This window comes from Carlito syrichta, unplaced genomic scaffold, assembly GCF_000164805.1.
Source record: "Carlito syrichta isolate Samal-C Ts95f unplaced genomic scaffold, Tarsius_syrichta-2.0.1 Scaffold315643, whole genome shotgun sequence".
NCBI lineage: Eukaryota > Metazoa > Chordata > Mammalia > Primates > Tarsiidae > Carlito > Carlito syrichta.
Window position 1 is genome coordinate 271,689 of NW_007259739.1, and position 5,817 is coordinate 277,505.

Genomic DNA, 5,817 nt, shown 5'->3' on the forward strand with positions numbered 1-5,817 from the left:
TACCTAGGAATATATTTTTTCAAAGAGGTGAAATACCTCTATAAGGAGAATTGCAAAACTCTGATGAAAGAAATTGTAGAGGATACAAACATATGGAGAAATATCTCATACTCATGGATTGGAAGAATCAACATTGTTAACATGACCATATTACCCAAAGTAATCCACATATTCTACACAATCTTTGTCAAACTAGCAATATCATTTTTTCCCCACACAATTAGAAAGAACAATCCTAAAATTCATATGGAACCAAAAAAGAGCCAGAATAGCCAAAACAACACTAAGCAAAAAGAACAAAGCTGGAAGTATTACTTACCTGATTTCAAATTACACTACAAGGCTGTAGTTTTCAAAACAGCATGGTACTGGCACAAGAACACACACATAGACCAAAGGAACAGAAATAAAACCAAATACCCACAACAAACTGATCTTTGACAAAGCAGACAAAAATACACTGGGGAATGGACACCCTGTTCAGCAAGTGATGCTGGGAAAATTTGATAACTGCGTGCTGAAAAATGAAACTTGATCCCTGTGTCTTCCCATGCACAAAGATTAACTCAAAATGAATTAAACACTTAAATGTCAGACCTGAAGTCATTACAATTCTAAAAGAAAACCTAGGAAACACTCTTATGGACCTCAGCCTGAACAAATAATTTATGGCCAGAACCCCCAAAATAAATGCAACAAAAAGAAAAATAAACAAGTGGGACTTAATTAAACTAAAAAGCCTCTGCACAACAAAAGAAATAATCAGTAGAGAAAGGAGGCAACCTACAGAATGGGAGTAGGTATTTGCAAGCTATACATCTGACAGAGGAATAATATCTGGAATCTACGAAGAACTCAAACAAATCAGCAAGCAGAAAGCAAGCAGCCCCACTAAAAACTGGGAAAACAACAAGAACAGACATCTCTCAAGAGAAGATATACAAACGGCCAACAGGCATATGAAAAAATGTTCAAGATCAATAATAGGGAAATGCAAATTAAAACCACAATGAGTTACCACCTTAAACCAGTCAGAATGGTCATTATTACAAAATCAAAAATAATAGATCCTGGCATGATGCAGAGGAAAGGGAACAATTATACACTGATTGTTATTGGGAGTGTAACATAGTACAACCTCTATGGAAATTGGTATGGTGATTTCTCAAAGAACTAAAAGTAGACCTGCCATTTGATCCAAGAATCCCACTACTAAGTGTCTTTCTAAAGGAGGAGAAGTTGGTATTTAAAAAAAAAACCTGCACAATTCACAATTGCAAGGATGTGGAGTCAACCTAAAAGCTCAACAGCTGATCAGTGGGTAATGCAAATGTGGTTTATATACGCTATAGAATACTATTCAGCCGTCTTAAAGAATTAAATTATGTCTTTTGTAGCAATTTGGATGGAATTGGAGAACATCATCTTAAGTTAATTAACTCAGGAACAGAAAACCACACCCTTCATATCCTCACTTACAAATGGGAGCTAAAGTAAAGATCTGCAAAGGCGTAGAGAATGATAAAATGGATAGTGGAGATACAGAAAGGGGTGGATGGGAAAGAGTGGAAGGATTAAAAAAACCTTCTTAGGTACAATGTGCACATGTGGGAATGGTGAGCACATTTAAGGCACTGGACTTCTTCACCACTGTGCAATGCAACTATGTAACTAAAAACTGTGCATACCCCCTAAAGCTATTGAAATAACTCAAGCAAAATAAAATACGATTGAATATATTGAGAATAAAATTAAATACTTTTATTGAGCTTAGCATGGAATTTAATGCTGTTAATTAGTAAATGTTAGGTATTATTGATTTGTTATTTTTTTTAACTTTTTATAATTGTTAAAATTCCAAATAGATGAGTTCACCTTCATTCCACCTAGGGAAATGAGAAATATCTGAAACATTTCATCTTAATGAGAAAATTCAATTTTTATCTCAATATATTTGGAATACATTTTGGAAAACATTTTGATAAGATATCCCGATTAATATGTTAAAGTAGATATTAGAGTGGATTACTGAAATGTTGTGGAAGCATGTGATGCCTTAGTTAATTGTTATGTCTAACTTTTCCTATTTTTTAAAAAGAAGATTTATTCTTTCAAAATGGAAAATTCTGCTTAAGCTATCAGCCACTGCTCATAATTATATTCTTCTCAAATTTAGTGCATGGTGATTATTCCAAAAGTCTGAATTTCAGTTTAGTACAAGTTTAGATGGTTTTAAAGTGTTCAAGTGAAGCATTTATCACATAGATTTGTTAGATAGCTGTTGGGAACTGTCTGGGAAATGTGTCTTTAGTAATCCTATTCAGCAGTCTTGATTAGTTATACTCTCCATGTCTAATAAACTGAGATGCAACTGCATAGTTCACTATTATGTGTGTATACCATGAGTGTTGGTCACATTCTCCCATATGCTCCAACTCAATCATTTTGCTACTTTCTTCATCCTGTGTAGTTATTGATGGATAATCTGGTCTGTATATGCTGAAACTTTTATTCATCTAACAGCTATTCCATAAAAAATTTTCTGCAACATTTATATTAATGGTATACTTTAGGTTATTGTTAAGTTGTGAAATTATCTGTTTTGCAGTGGGCAGGACTATGCAAACCTCCCCTAAGGGCCAAGGAAGCTGAAAGAGTAAAGAAAGAGTTGGCATATATGGTTTCTTGAGAACAGAAGCCATGTCTGTGCCTCAAGTGGCAGAGAGAGGAGATGCTGGATCTCCCACTGTTACCCCCCAACTCTGGGGTTTATATACCATAGGGAAGTGGTGATTCAGAAGGGGTGTGCAGGACAGTTGATTCATAGTAACTTACGAGTTGTTTGACCTAAGGACAGGATTTACTGTAAGTGTCTGGTCTTGCAGAAGGAACAATAGATAAATGGGAAATCTTAGGCCTTCCTGGAATTGGGGTTAATCAGAAGTCAACATGGCAGATTAGCATTCAAGATGAGTTGCTTTGGCCTCTACACTACTTATGAATATTCCCATAACTAATGGCTACTTTAGGATACACAGTGTTAGATGCCACAGTGTTGACAGGTTTACATTTGTATCTCAAAGTTTCTAGTCTCACTTTTTAAAGGTGTACTGTTCCCCCTCCTTATTCCTTTGCCTTAGTGCTCCACAACATATTGTATTTTAAATACTAAGTTCAAATTTTAGAGATTATTGTGTTTTCTATGAGAAAAAAAATGTTTATTAGTAGGGCTTCTCTCTCTTCCCTGGTACACAAGCTGTTCTGACATTGAATGTGAAGTTATCCGCTTACTTGGCAGGGAACAACAGTGGGCTGGCACAGCTGCTAATTACAACAGTGTTTTCACAGAAGAAAGATGTTGAGGGACTTACTTCCCACTCTTTAATTTCCTTCCTTCTTTTCCTCTTTTCCTTCTATGGCGCTGAAATGAAGAATGTAGAAGTGAGAAATTTCTAAAAACAAAAAGCTAGGCTGGGCAGTCTGAGACTTGACAGGCTTGTCCTCTGAGTGCTGCTGTGCCCTCCACCTGTAGCTCTCGCTCACCTGTGTGGTACTGCCCAAAGTGAGGATAATAGGTGAAGCCTTAGAGCCTCGTTTTCTCCACTTAGAGTACTGAGTCTTCAACTCAGCTATGCACAGGAATGACCTGGAAAACACTGTAAATTATTAATGCCTGAGATCCACCCCAGAGATTCTAATCTGACTCATCTTGGATGTGGCTTGATCATCAAGTTTTTATATTTATATTTATATTTTTTATGTCACCAGATGACTCTGATGTGCAACACAGTTTGAGAACAACTGCAGCAAGCCCCCTTGTCTGGTAGATCCTGTTTCACCAGATGGTGGGCTCCAGTGCATTTGCCCTTTGCTACCTTCATTAAATAGATGATCTTCAATTGTTTTTATTCTGATCATAAATACTTTTAGTATAAAGGACGCAGTAGTCACAGTGATTTGGGCATGCATATTGGTGACTTTCTGGATTACCTGCATGCCTTGTCACAATGAAGGTACCAGCACTGACCGTGGGTGTCAACTGCCTCTCCTAAGACCACTCTTGGAACAGCCCACCTCTGTGAATGCCAAGTCAGCAGTTTTACTCTAAGACGGCTAAATCACCTCACGGTAGCCTCACTTTTGCACTGTAGGGACAAAACACAATGTTCTTACTTCCTCAGCAGTATCAGTTACATCCCTTCTTACACATATAAGACTGTTGATTTATCACTGCCTGTAGGCCTATGGTCTGTTATCTTCCCACTCTACCTATCCATTTATTTCTCAGTACTATGGAAACTGATTTGCTCTCAAGACAGTTTAACCTGTGCTGTGCATTCTACCTGGTCCACCCTTTCAGGATATCTCTTCCTCGAGTCACTTTTTCTTCTTCTTTTTTTTTTTTTTTTGAGTTGGAGTCTCACTCTGTCACCCAGACTGGAGTGCAGTGGCCGCTCCCGGCCACCGCAGCCTTGACCTGCCGGGCTCTGGCGATCCTTCCACCTCAGCCTTCCAAGTAGCCGGAATTAGAGGCATGCGCTACCATGCCTGGCTGATTTTTTTGATTTATTGTAGAGATGAGGTCTCGCTGCCCAGGCGGGTCTCGAACCCGCGGGCTCAGGCAATCCTCTCACCTCAGCCTCCCAAAGGCGTGGGATTACAGGCTGAGCCACCGAGCCCGGCTTTTTTTTTAACTAAAGAAAATTTATTTGCTTTTCACTGAGACTTTATCTTGAGAATATAGCTAAACTGTGTCACCACCCCCACCCCATCTTGAATAAGGGTTTGTAAAGTGAATGCTACAAAGGAGACATCAACAGTTGGAAGGATTGCAGCCAACATTAAATGACAAGGAACAGCTTTCATCTAAATCATCATAAAAATGTTTAAGTAAAAAAGAGAAAAAGAAAAGGAGGCAGCAGGGGTTTTAGATTGAATAAGATCCTCACATTTATGCAATACACTCCATCCTGGTTAGAATGTAACAACATGGAAACAGGAATCCTATAATACAAAACTCCCACTACAGCTCACTGCACACATTTGTGTTCTACACCCACCCCATCCCCAGTGCTTCCCACTCGGTTACTTCCCAGCCTGCTGGGCCTGCCGGCGAAGGAGTACGTAAATCTTCTCTTTCATCCAGTCTTTGTGAAATGGTTGGTATTTCTGGGTATCAGCTCGATAAACCACGCAGCAGAGGTCTGCCAGATCATCAATGAAATCAGACAACTGACTGATGTCATATGTGGTGGAGGGGCTGTTAGGATTCATCCTCTTCAGATGTTCTTCATACATTTGACAAATGCCTTTCATGCACTGGTTCACAGACTCAGTCACCATATGTCCTGCCTGTTGGCCTCTTGGTGGGCTGCACCAGCAAAGTGGTGTGAGACATTGCACCAAATTCTCCTCGCTGCAGCCTATGCTGCCGAGCAGCAGTGTTGTGTGCAGCCAATTCCCGTGAGTGGAGCCCTCCTCTAGTCACTTCTAACTTCAGTCTCTCCTTTCTCTTCTTCTCCTGGATGTACATAAGATTTCCTTTGAACATTTTCATCCCTTCTTTCTTTGTCACCAAAATACTATTTTCTCAATATTTTTGTGCCAAACTCCTCTAGTTATTAAACTATATTCATTTTTACATTTATTTATTTGTTTTAAATATGTGGGGTTAGGTATGCAAAAGTTTATTATGCAGGTACCCTTTTTGATGAGGTGTGTTCCCCCTCCTCTGCAGTTTCTCACTACTGCCAGTTCAGCCCCTGCCCTCCCCTGGCAGTTTCCCACTGCTGCCAAACCCTTTCTTATAGTATTACG

At 39.1% G+C, this 5,817-nt stretch overlaps 1 pseudogene; it reads right to left on the minus strand.

Annotated features, from left to right (window-relative positions):
* Nucleotides 1-5,085: 5,085 nt before the first annotated feature.
* Nucleotides 5,086-5,398, minus strand: LOC103275682 (annotated as a pseudogene).
* Nucleotides 5,399-5,817: the final 419 nt, after the last annotated feature.